The sequence below is a fragment of the Panthera leo genome, chromosome A1 (genome assembly GCF_018350215.1).
Source record: "Panthera leo isolate Ple1 chromosome A1, P.leo_Ple1_pat1.1, whole genome shotgun sequence".
In the NCBI taxonomy this organism is placed as follows: domain Eukaryota; kingdom Metazoa; phylum Chordata; class Mammalia; order Carnivora; family Felidae; genus Panthera; species Panthera leo.
In genome coordinates, this window is record NC_056679.1 from 28798427 (window position 1) to 28812131 (window position 13705).

Here is a 13705-nt window from a genome sequence, read left to right on the forward strand (position 1 = left end):
CTCCAGCTCCCTGATAGATAGGCAAGGTAAGTGGTCTGGGCTCTGTCACCTACGAGGAGCAGCTGGAAGAGCTCAGAATGTATTCTGGCAACGGGTGATGACGGTCATAGGAGCAGGGCCTCCAGTTTCTAGAGGCCGCAGGGGCTCTGTGTCCAGCCAGCACCCAGTGCCCAGTGTTGAGGTGTTGGCTGTGGGCCCTTCAGCAGAGCAAATGTCTCTTCATATGCAGGTCTTACGGCAGGAGTTGTGGTGCTACCCCTGGTGTGCAGCTTCCAAACCAGGTGCTCCCGGAGATGCTGTGAGCTCCTCAATGTCTTACTCATGAATTCTCTCCCCACTTAATCAGCCAGGGTTAGTTGCTTTTGCTTGCAACTATGAACACTGACTGAAGGAGGCTCTTGCATTTTCTTGCCTAGAGGGGGAATTCCTCTATGGCATCTTCCCCAAAGTCTGCCTCTCAGGGGTGTATCAAGTATCCAGTGTCCTTAGCCAGTGGACAGTGTAGACAGAATGGCCTCCCAGTGGTTGCACTCTTGAGGATCTCCCTCCACCCTAATACCTGATACCCTATCTCCCCTTTTCAGATCTCAAGACAGTAGCCACCTTTCTGCCATCACTGAAGCAAAATGTCCCAATGTGGATGTGTGTGCCTGCTCCCCATTTTATCTTGGCTTTCTAGAAAACAAGCTCTAACCACCACCACTACCCCCTCTCCAGAGACTCCTTGGAGCCTGTGGTTTTCTAGCTATTTTGCCATTGAGTATGGGAAAGGAGATAAGGGAAGAGCACAAAGTTGAAATGCTTCCAGAAGCGTCTAGTAGGTTTCTCTCTTATTAACACTGGTTTGTTGTTCCCTGCCTGAAATCAGACCATGCCTGTCATCACCCTGGGCTGGGGCAGGATGAATCAGACCCTGTACATCTAGGGAATCCTCAGGGATCTCCCCAGCCACCCTTGGCACAGAACCCAAAACAACTGAATGAACCAGGGTGAATTTCCAACCATGACACTGACAAGAGCCAAACCATGCATGAGAGCCACCTCCTCAGTCCACTGAGTGTCCACATTGTGGGACTTTTCCTTCACTTATGACTGGTCTAGAAGCCTGATGCCTTCCCAGAAGCCTCCCCACCCCAGTTACATGTCTGGTCTCTGAGGGAGATTCACACTGACTGTGGGGCTTGGAGACAGTCAGCACTAGACAGCAAGACACGCTGTGCTGGTCCTGCTCCCCTGAGTACAAGATTGCCCAGTCAACATTCTCTTCCAAAGGGCTCTTTTGCCACATACCTTAACCCACTGATGTACCACAACTTGCTTTGGGTGGAAAAGGCAGAGATTTCATAATCCAGCTGGGAAAAATGAGACTTGAGAAGGCAAGAAGGACTTTCAGTGTGACAGAACCATGCCAACTGAGGGCTACAGGCGCCAGCCCTGGTGATCCATCCACATCAGCTGTTGATGGCATCATCCACCGGGCTTACCTTTTGGTAGGTAAAGGTTCCCATATGCTCCCTTCTATTCTTCCTCTTTCATCTAGTAAATACAGCATTTGGGGGGAAGTGCATAGTTCTCTGGAGATTCACCAAGGCAAAGGTATGAGCACTAGAATATAGACCAATGAAAGGATGTTGTTGCTTTGCCCTCAAGAAGTGGCTTATTCTCCAAACAAAATTTGTTCATTATCTCCTGGGTTGTTGATCTGCTTCTCTTAGTGGGACTGGTCTATACCAAAGCTTGTGCATCTTCCCACCCATGGAGCTGCCTTAAAGGAGGCTAGACAGAGGGTAGGGGTTGGAGACCTGGAATCACCCAAGACACCAGAAAAATGCCACCTGTGTCAGGCTGTGAGAGATGGTCACCCGAGGCTAACTTTGCCCATCTTCCTCCACATCCTTTTGCAAGGTTGGGCTAAGGGTAAGAAGCCCTCAAATGCTCTGGCCTCATTGTTTCTGGCTCCAAAAATCTCTCTTCCATGTCCCTTTCCCAACCACAAGCCATGGCATTTGGAAGCTGTAAATCTTTGAGACTGTTCCCAACCCGTCATTTTATAGTCAAGGTGACCTTTGCTCCAGACGTGCTGCAAAGGCTGAAGGCAGAAGACATGTTCCAGGCTGCAATGTGGAGAATACATTCGGGATTCATGCATGGTACTCCTTGGCCCGGCCAGAAGCCCAGCATGTGGCAAAAAGGAGGAAAATGGCTGGAAATCTCCCCAAAGCTGACTGTGCAGTTCTTCTGAATTTTCCCACCACAAACCTAGCCAAGTGTCCGGAATGGATGAGAAACAGATCAGTGGCCTATTGGTGTTAGAGTCCAACTCTGATGCTCATATTCCCTGAGAGATGCCCAGGCACCCTGATCTCAGACTTTCTGGGGCTCTGACGTCAAAGAGGGTCCTCAAAAGCAGTGAGTTTCTAAGGAAAATCTGAACCTCATTTAAGCCATCTGGTAGGCCTCTGACAACATCTTTTTTAGCTTGACAACACACTAGGCCTCTATTTCTCTCCACTTTGAAGTAACTGAAGTTCACTCTGTATCCACAATTCCTGTGTCTTTCTGACTCAGGCTCTCCTCTCCCACCAGGAGCAGATACTAGACTCAAGCAGAGTCTCCCTAGTTGGCGTTGGGAAATACCAGGTGAACAGGGTTGGACTGGCGGTCTGTGCAAGTCATGCCCTGGAGGGGGCACCACAGGAACGACCATCATCTGTGGAGCTGCGAGGGGATGTGTGGATCACCTTTGATGAGAGAGAGTGTTAGGCTGAAAAACATCTTCCCAAAGATGTCTATGCCCCAATTGGCAGAACCTGAGAGGATGTCACCTTGCATGGCAAAGGAGTTCAGTAGATGGGATTAAATTAAGGATCTTGAGATGGGGAGACTATCCTGGATTATCTGTGGGCCCAACTCAATCACAAAGGTCCTTACAAGAGGGAGGCGGGAGGTCAGAGTGAGCAGCAGGAGATGTGATAAGGGAAACAGAGATCTTGAGTGATGGGAGGAAGGTGTCACGAGTAAAGGAATGCTGAAAAGAGCAAAGAACAGTGTTTTCCAGAAGCCTGCAGAAGGAATACGACATGGCAACACCTTGATTTTAAACTTCTGACCCCCAGGGGTCCCAGGGGCTTCTGTCAGTTAAGTGTCCAATTCTTGATTTCAGCTCAAGTCATGATCTTGTGGTTTGTGGGTTTCGAGTCCCGCATTGGGCTCTGCACTGACAGTGCAGAGCCTGCTTGGGATTCTCTCTCTCTCTCTCTCTCTCTCTCTCTCTCTAATAAATAAATAAACCTTAAAAAAAAAGTCTGACCTCCAGAAAGGTAAGAAAATACATCCGTTTTGTTTTAAGTCACTATATTTTTGGGAAGTTATTGTAGCACCAATAGGAAACGAATACAGAGACCTGGGGTGGGGATTCATAGGACAAGGAGGGAGAGCTAGGAGTGGCCCCAGCAGGTCATAGATCTTCTGGCTTTGGGTGATTCAGTGCCAGAGAGTAATAGAAAAACCCAATTCACCTGGCTTACACACAAGGGAAGGTCCAAAGGCAGGTGGCTGCAACCAAGCTGGGTTGGTTTGGCCACTCAGTGATGTTACAGAGCATGTTGATTCTTCCTATCAGTCTGTTCTTTTTTTTTTTTTTTTTAAGTTAGCTCTATATGCAACATGGGGCTGGAACTCAAGACCCTGAGATCAAGAGTTGCATGCTATGCTGACTGAGCCAGCCAGGCACCCCACCCATCAGTCCATTCTTATAGGCTCACTGTTCTCAGTCACAAGATGGCTGCCAAAGTTCCAGATATTGCATCCAAGGCACTCCATTGCCAAGATTCAGAAAAGAAAGCCATTTCACCTTTGAGTCTCTTTGAGAGTGAGGAAAACTTTTCCAGAACACCCACACCCATCTCTAGAGGACTACTCCTCACATCTACATTGTTGGCCAGAATTGTACCACATGCCCATGCTTAAACCAATCCCTGGCAAACAGTATGGGAACATAATATGGCTCCCAGAAACCAGCCTCCCTGAAGCATTTGCCTTTTAGACTTTCTAAAGTTTTATTTATTTATTTTGAGAGAGAGAGAGCATGAGCAGGGGAGAGGCAGGGAGAGGGAGAGAGAGAATCCCAAGCAGGTGCCACACTGCTTGGGACAGAGCCCGACGCAGGGCTTGAAGTCACAAACCATGAGACTGTGACCTGAACCTAAGTCAAGAGTTGGTTGCTTAACCAACTGAGCCATCCAGGTGCCCCTGCCTTTTAGACTTTTAGCCAGGGAGCAGAGACCTGAAGTAAATCGGAGTTGAGTTGGCAAGGAGGAAGGGTGTAAATCCATGTTGGGCAGGCATCCAGAAGTGTCTGTTCCACTTCTGTGTGGGGCGGGCTTCACAGAACGCCAGAAGTGTCTCTCCCTGTTATTCCACACAGCTCTGGAGCTTACACAGCCTGTTCTATGTTCACCTGGCTTTCATCCTTCATCTGTGCATGGAATGGCGTGGTTAGCTTGTTTCAGTCACCTTGGAGCACACACTCTGAGTGACAACCCCACCATACCACCTTGGTGCCTGAGCTCTCCCTCACCTGGTCAGTTGCCTTGAATTACAGCATGGAGCCTGAGTGAACCATCTGGCTCTCAGGTAACAGGGCCAGTGTTCTGCTGTCTCACAGGCACACTCCACCTGCAGCCACGACTGAGATGGGAATAGTTGGGGCTACTGTCCTCAAGAAGTGGCTCCTCAAACTTCATGGGTTTCTCTGTCTTGTTACTCCCCAGAGGCAGACAGCTGCTCTTTCAGCCTGCCCAGCTTCAGCTTCCTCTGCCTGCTCATCATGGGTGAGCAGGTTCCCCAGGTCCCTCTCCATCTGGCCACATTGTGGACTTCTCTTCCTGCAGTCACTGCTCACTTCACAAAAGGCATCATGGGAACTTGTCCCCAATACAGAGGACTCCTGCACTCACTTCACTGTCCCCTTCACCTACTTTAGTCTCCCTGTCCCATCCACGAGATGGGAGAACCAGGAGGGACGGGGACACACACACACACACACACACACACACACACACACTGAAATGTGGGGTGGGAGAGATAAGGAACGAAGAAGGAAAATGACCTAAATGTCATGATGTCATGTGGTGTTACAGATTGGGTCCTGAAACAGAAAGAAGACGGAGTAGAAGAACTGGTGCGATGGGAATGAAGTCTATAGACAGTCAAGTGTACCCTTGCGATGTTCATCTCTTAGCTTTGACAAAGGTACTGTGGCATATGTGTGAGACATTAACATTACGGGAAGCTGGGTGAAGGGCATATGGGAACTGTCTATCCTATCTTTGCAACTTTCCTATAAATCTGCAGTTATTCAGAATTAAGAGGTCTTTTTTTTTTTTTAAGGGAAAGAAAATAGTGTCAGGCCCACCCCATGCTCTTACAGTGTTTCCCACGGCCGGGCTGCTGCCATAGCCTCTGTCCCAGACCCAACCCTAAGACCGACGCTCTCCAGAGGAAGCAGGAAGGTGGAGAATTTTTAAACCAAAAAGGCTCTGGCATGGATAGTTCCTGGGGTTGTTAGTAAGTACTCTGGGAAAGGGGGGAAGTGAATACGAGAACCAGTGAAGCTAAAAAGGCTCCTGAACTGCAGGACTCTAACAGCCATTAATAGGATCGAGGTTTTAGAACTTTGCAAGAAGGAGCCATATCATGCAGTGTTTCCCTCCAAATTTATTTAACAAGACACCTTCCTGACCCTGAGGCCCAGTTCTGACCTTCTAGGCCCAGGCCTCACTGGTGCCTCGGCTGGAGAACCCAACCTGCGCCCTGCTGCAGGAGCAGCCTGTCCGGAGCCCAGGCCCGCCATCGCTGTAACCACCTCACCTCAACGGGAAGCCCAGTCAGGTGCAGAAGAACATAGCCATCCTTTTGCGGATGACGAAACTGAGGCTGGAAGAAATGACATAATTCTCCCACGCTCACCGCGGTCAGCTGATGAGGCTGTGCCTTCCCTACCTGTGCTCTCCTCTGAAACCTGCTCCCAGAGAAAGCCCTCGTACCCGTCACCTGACTCACCCCTGTCACCTGACTCACCACCACCATCCTGCTATCTCCACACCAGCAGGAATCACTGGAACTTCATGGTTTTTGCCCACTGCCAGCTGCTCCCTGCCTTGTCCTTCCTGTTCCCACACCTGAGGCCAGATTTGCTGACCCAAGAGTCTGAGCTCCACCAACTGGCCCCTCTCCCCACCGCTGCTACAGTTAACCTGCCCTTCCCTCAACCAGGTGATGACCAGAGACAGGATTGGGGACAGAAGGGAGCGGGGAGGCACAGAAAGCAAGGATCTTCACTGCCGGGTGCCTGTGCTGGACCCCGAGGGACAGTGAAGGGATGGTGAGAACCCAGTGTGGGGCCTGGTGTCCCAGACCACAGGGCACCGACCTTCCTTACCTGCCACTCTCCTTTAAGCGACCCAGATGTTAACTAGGAGATATGACGGGACCCTCTCCTGCAGATTTTAAAGCTCAGAGGGCTGGTGGGTGTGGGCCTTGTGTGACACTCCACTACCTGCGAGCCAGTGACACTGTCCCCATAGAACTCTTGAAATGCTTCTATGCTCCGTATATTTATTTTGCAGAGGGAGGTCCCATGCAAAGGCACTGACCTTTCTCTGGTATTTACTTTGAGTTGCATTAAAATTGAGGGGCACCTGGGTGGCTCAGCCAGTTAAGCATCTGACTCAATTTCAGTTCAGGTCATGATCTCACGGTTGTGAGTTCGAGCCGGTGTTGGGCTCTGTGCTGACAGCGCGGAGCCTGCTTGGGATTCCCTCTCTTCCTCTGTCCTTCTCCCACTTTCTGTCTCAAAAATAAATAAATAAACCATTAAAAAAAATTTTTAATGGTTTATTTATTGTTGAGAGAGCGAGAGATGGAGTATGAGCTGGGAAGGGGCAGAGAGAGGGAGATAGAATCCACAAAGCAGGCTCCAGGCTCTGAGCTGTCAGCACAGAGCCTGAGGTAGGGCTTGCACCCGTGAACCACGAGATCATGACCTGAGCTGAAGTCGGACGCCCAACCGACTGAGCCACGCAGGTGCCCCAATAAATAAACCTTTTTAAAAAATTGGGATACTTTCCCTTTCCACTCACAACCCATCCCAGAATGATAACATCAATGATAAACTGATGATAAACTTTTCTCGAGAAAGACCAGTAGCTTTAGGATGCTTAGCAGAGCGAATATTATTATTCAAAAGTTATGATTCTTTGTTCCCAAGGGATCTCTTTTCGAGTATAAGCAGTAATACATTTAATGATAGAATAAATGCATAATGAAATAACCAGACTAAAAGTCTGACATCACTGGACAAATGGGGAAACGATTCTTTTAAAAACACACCTCAGGCTGCAGACTGTGAGCGTCAGGTGCTTAGGGTTGTCTTAATTTATGAGGTACCTGTTGGCCTCCGAGCCCCCAACTGCTCATTCATGCAGTCATCTGTTCAGTGAGTGTTCCCTGAACTCCTCTCTTGTCCTCCTCTGTCACAGCCTCCTGCCTTAACTTTCTATAGCATGTGTCACTCTCTAAAGTTATTTTTTGATCTATTTGTTGTGTGGTTCTCTTGTCTATCTCTCCACTAGATTATCAGCCCCACAGAGCGGGGACTGTGTTGCTCCTGTTCAGTGCTGACTCTCCAGAACCCAGAACAATTCCAGAATAAACCACATACCACGTGCATGTTAATGTCATCGTCATTATCTTCCAGTGTCACTGAGAGGCAGGTACTGTCAGATAGCTTGAGTTCAAACCCTGGCTCTGCTGCTAACAAGCTGCGTACTAGGGAAGTTACTTAACCCTCCCATGCCTCAGTTTCCCTAAGTAACCATGGGAGTGTATTGAGTTAATGTATGTGAAACACTTTGGAAGGATTCTAGCATATAAACGCTTCATAGCATTAGTTATAATTATTTAGTCAAGGCTAGCCCCAGGCCAAACTGTCTGTCTCCAAACCCCATCATCACTCCCACGCTGCTGGTCTGCTCCCCCCCACTCATTGTCAGCCCCGTTTGATAGAGGTCCCTGACGTCCTTAGACTTCCCCAGCCTCTGAGAGCCTCCAGCCACACACCCACCAGGAGTGCCCTCTGGGGCCATGCGCCATGCTCCAGAATGAGCTTCTGGCTCCAACACCCTATCATCACCTCTCCACAGAACGTTCTCCATCACCTCTCCACAGAACGGTCTCCATCCCGTTCCTGAGGACTAAAACAGCCGATCGACCGAACTGCATCTAAGTATTTAAGCACACTTGCCATTTCCCTTGACAAAGTAGTCCCTGGATGGTCCCACATTGGCAGAAGAGTAAAAAGCTCATGGTGAGTAGACTCGGCTGGAAGGCCCAGTCCCATGTCCTCCAGAACTCCTGCTCCTTGGGGACCTCTCCGTAACGACCACAGTCACCACGCATGGGCTCAAAGGGAATGGCCCAGGTGCAGGCACCGGATGCCCCATTTCCCCACAAGATAGCTGAGGACAGGTTGCAACGTTTATCAACTCTCCTCAGGCTCAGGGATGATTAGCCTCTCAGGCCCTCAGTGCCACCCTCATGATGCATCCTCAGCTGTATAGAGAAGGAATAATTTGGGGTGCCTGGGTGACTCTGTCAGTTGAATGTCAGATTTCTGCTCAGGTCCTGAACTCACAGTTCATGGGTTTGAGCCCCTCATCGACCTTACTGCTGTCAGCACGGAGCTCACTTTGGATTCTCTGCCACCCCCCCTCTCTGCCCCTTCCTCGCTCACACACACTCTCTCTCTCTCAAAAATAAATAAACACTAAAAAAAAAAAAGAGAATGAATAATTTCCTTCGGCTCTCTTAAGGTGGAGCTAGGAATTAAACTGACGTAAGATCAGTAGGAGAAAAGCACACACATTTTATCTGATATTTTTACATGTACATGCAAGTCCTCAAAAGGAAAATAAAGACCTAAAGAAGGCATTGGGCCCCAAAGCCTGACCAATTGTGGGAATGTGGTAAGACAAGGTGCCTCGGGCTGGGGACAGTAAACTGTGCGGCAGTGACTGGGAAATACATGGGGGAAACCAATAAAAGATAAGTTATTTTAGTGGGCTGGTTTGTACAGAGCCTTTCCAGCATTAACTCTCTACACTCTCCAGTGATAAGAAGGTTCTCATCCTGGTACAGGGAGGGCATTTCTCTCAGGGGAAATTTTATCGCCCGCTTTTAGGTAGAAAGGGGAAAGTCAGGGAGCCCTTACTGCATTCGCTATTGAAGTGCCTTCAGCTGAGAATAATCTGTATACTAAAGCTGCATATGACAAGTGAGGGGGATATCTTCTGATCCCCTGCAGCTGGAACACTCTTTCTTCTCTCCTTCTCCTGGCTGTATCCACTCACAGTATCTGTCTGCAAATCTTTGGGTATATCCTCTTCCTCCAGGAAGCCTTCCCTGATAGCACAAGCTGGAATTCCTTTCCTGCGCCTCCTGTCCAGGCCCCTGTTCACACAATATCACCTGATGCCCTGTCTGATCCCCTGAGAGGGGCCACGGTAATCTTATCCTAATTGCTATCTCCAGTATGGGGCCTGGCATAGAGCGAGCCTTTTCTTACTATTTGTTGAGCTGCTAAAGAAAAATTTATTTCAGCTCCAGTGCTCAGATGATGTGTTTCTTGCTTCTGGTTAAAAAACTAAGCTGCTGGGGAGCCTGGGTGGCTCAGTCGGTTAAGCTTCTGACTTCAGCTCAGGTCATGATCTCGCGTTTCGTGAGTTCGAGCCCTGCGTCGGGCTCTGTGCTGACAGCTTGGAGCCTGGAGCTGCTTCAGATTCTGTGTCTCCCCCTCTCTCTTCCCCTCCCCTGCTCGCACTCTGTCTCTCTCTCTCAAAAATAAACACCAAAAAAAAAAAAATTTTTTTTTTTTAAATTCAGCTGCTGACGTACTGTTGGAAAACAGATTTCTGTGAAACATGAAAAAGTGAAGAGCATTAGGGAAAAACAGGAAGATATTTGTCTCCATTGTCCTACCTGTGGCTCCCAGGCTCTACCCCCAGACTTTTTCCCATAGCCAGTGCTGCCCTGAGAGACGTTCAGGAGGTGAAAATAGTCTGCAGTGGGTTGGGCGGCACCATTCAGCTCAGGTCTGCGGCAAAACATGTCATCTCACTTCATCTTTATTTGATAGATATTTTTAATCTGAATGGACGATTTTAATTAAATATTAAATAAGTGTCAATGAAACAAGTATAAAGTAAAAGTGTTCATTCTCTTTGAAAATATTAAGACATGATAAAGACCTTAATAACATTTTATGTTTACTCCTCTCTTACCCCTCCTTCACCATCTTGTTCCCCATTATGTCTGACCCCTCCTGGGATAGTGGGTGGGGGGTGGGGAGGAGGGGAGAAGTGAGGCATTAGGGGGGAAAGAAACCTCCTTGTCAGGTACTGTCATAAACTGACATGGCTCTCTCTGAGACGAGAAGGTGTTGGAAATTGAATCTTCCTCTCGTGGGGCAGGAGTGGGTTCGTAGCAGATACCCCCAGTCAGTGGGGGCACTCTCTTGTAGTCCCCTTGACAAGAACACCTGCATCTATCCTCTGGTTGATCTGTTACTCCTCTCTGTAAAGGCCTTTTCACGGTGGCCCCTTCCGGGACACCCAGGAAAAGAGGCAAAAAGGAAAGGAGGCTAAAGCAATGAGCTAGCTGGGGAAGAACACCCTGACTGCATAAACAGTGAGCATAAAGGCCCTAAGCTGAGCATGCCTGAAGAACAGCAAGGAGGCCCATTTGGCTGGAGCACAGCGAGCAAGGGGGCGGAAGGAGGAGATGAAGGTAGAGAACAGCAGGGACTGGTGGGCACGGGGCCTGTAGGCCAGGACCTTGGCTTTACTCTGTGTGGGGTGGATGGCAAGCCATGGGAGGATTTTGCCAGGAGGAGTGACATGATCTGAATTTAGCTTTAAAAGGATGAGTCAGCCACTGTGTGGAGGATAGATGTGGGGAAAAGGGGGAATGGGAAAGCCGAATGATGGAGATTACCCGGGAGGCTTTGCAGTCATCCAGGTGAGAACCAGTAGTGGCTCAGACCAGGCTGGAAGTGCTGAAGGGAGTGAGAGGGGGATGTGGCATCCTTTGGAAGTAGAGTCAACAGAATCCCTGGCAGACTGGATCAGAAGTATGAAAGAAAGAGAAGAATCAAAGCTGACTCCAAAGTTTTGGGCCTCAGCAAATTCGTGGAAGGAGAGTGTTTGCCTGAGGAAGACTGCGTATTGATGATAAGGACGGAATCAGGAGATTGTTTGGATGTGATAATTTTGAGATGTTAGATTATCAATTGGCAAAGTCACGCAGGCAGTTGGATGCATGAGTCAGGGGCTCAGGGAGAAGATCATGCTGGAGATAATCAATTTTGGAGTCATCAGGATGTAGATGTCATATAAAGTCATGAGACTGAACTGGTCAAAAGGCAATGAAAGTAAATAAAGAGGAGAGGAGGTCCAAGGGCTAAACCTTGGAGCCTCCAACCTTAAGATATGGAGATACAGAGAAACTGCAAAGACTCTGAGAAAAGCGCCCAGTAGGCAGGAGAATCAGCAGTATCTCAGAAGCCAGTATGAAGCAAGTCTTCAGGAATGACCGACTGTGTCAAATGCTACAGGGGTGGAGAAGATGCGTTGACCACTGGCAACATGGGATCACTGGGGACCTTGACAATGGCCCTTTGGGCAGAGTGAAACCTGATTAAGTGTGGCCAAAAGAGAATGGGGAGGAGAGGAAGCAGAGACAGTGGCACAAATCTTTTGAAGACTTTGCTGTAAAGGACAAAAGAGAGGCAGTAGCTAGATGTGGGAGGGAGATGTGAAGTCAATGGAGGTTTGGAGGTTTGTTTTGTTTTTAAGATAGGAGACATTAGAGCGTGTTTGTTTGATAACTGGAATAATAATGTAGGAGAAAAAGAGACTTGCCAGAGTGAAGTGCTTAGGTGGGCAAGAAAGGATTAAATCTAGAGAGCATCAAAAGGGACTGATCTCAGATCATGGGCATCATGATAGAGTAGAGTAAATGGGCATCAATACAAGCAGGATGGCCAGGGTAGCATGTGGGAGCTCTATTCATGTTCTCAATGAAATATGGACTGAGGTCATCAGCAGAGAGTGAGGAGGGAGACGAAGGTTGGAGGAAAGAGGAGAAGGTGTGAAATAGTTTAGGAGAGTGGAAAATGGAGGCAGATTGCCAGGCAAAAACAAAAGCTCACTTGAGATCACTAGTTATGGAGTTGAGTGAAACCAACCAGCATGGTTGTTTTTCCAGCCAACTGAGCAACCCCAGAGGAGGCATGGAATCGACACAGACTTCAAAGAATTGTGATAAAATACCTTTTTTAAAAAATTTTGTTTTAACAGCAAAGATGTTTAACACATCCGCAAAGTATATTGGGAAAAGTGAAATAGAAACTCTCAAAAAATGAAAGTAAAAATTTAATGTAACTTCATTTAACTTAAAGTTAAAAAAAAGGAAAGAAACTCTCACATATATCAGGTAAGACTGTAAATTGGTGCAATTAACTTCAGAAATTATTTCCTAAGTCTTCAAAATATTCATTTTGCCCTTCTTCCGTGAAACAGATGTTTACAAAGTCACAACATGAAAAAATCCTCAAGATATAATGTCATGTGCTAACAATAAGTAGGATAAAATACATTTTGAAAAGTCACAGGGAAAATCCCCAAATGTTGATTGTAGTTATCTTTGGCTAGTAGGATTATAGATTATTTTCATTTTTTTCGTTATTGCTTCTTGTATTTTCCAAAATGGGATGTATTTCTGCCAAATCAGAAAAAGAAAATACTATGTTTAAAAATATGATCCTTCCTGGGGCACCTGGACGGCTCAGCTGGTTAAGCAGCTGACTTCGGCTCAGATCATGATCTCATGGTTCATGAGTTTGAGTCCAGCATCAGGCTCCCCACTGACAGTACCGATGGAGCCTGCTTGGGATTCTCTCTCTCTCCCCCTCTCTCTGCCCCTCCCCCATTTGTGCTTCTCTCTCAAAATAAATAAATAAACTTAAAAATATATATACGGTCCTTTCTGAAAGCAGGAGGATGGATTTGAAGGCAACAGAGTTTTTCCCAATCCTGAGATTCATGTAGAGTCTCCACAGTCTGGTATTCCAGACTGTGCAAATTCCAGGCACATCCAAAAACTCCCTCTCAGTCTGTTTACCTCATCAGAGTTAAACACCCTAAAGTTTTAACCTAAAGATAAAAGGAGTATTTCATGTACAACGAACTATTTATTCAAGGTGTAATAACAGATTCTTATTCTAGAGTGATCAGCGTCTCCCAACTCCTTCCTTTCCAGACTTGCCCCAGCCCTCGCCAGAATGTAGAGAAGGCTTTCTGAACTTGGGAACATCTAAATCCAGGAGGTATCCTGCCCAAGGTTTGTCAAATTATTTTACTTATAAATTCACCAAAGAAAGCATTAGAGTGCATTAAAAGAAACTTCTAGTAATGTATCAATCAGCTGTTGATAACATGTTGGTAACATAACAAACAACCATAGAATGTCAACAGCACACAATAAAAAGCATGCATTTCACTCGTACATTTGTGTATTGGCTGGAGCCAACCTGATACAGGCTGAGCTCATCTGGGCAGCTCTAAGCTGCAAACTGGGACCAGATCTG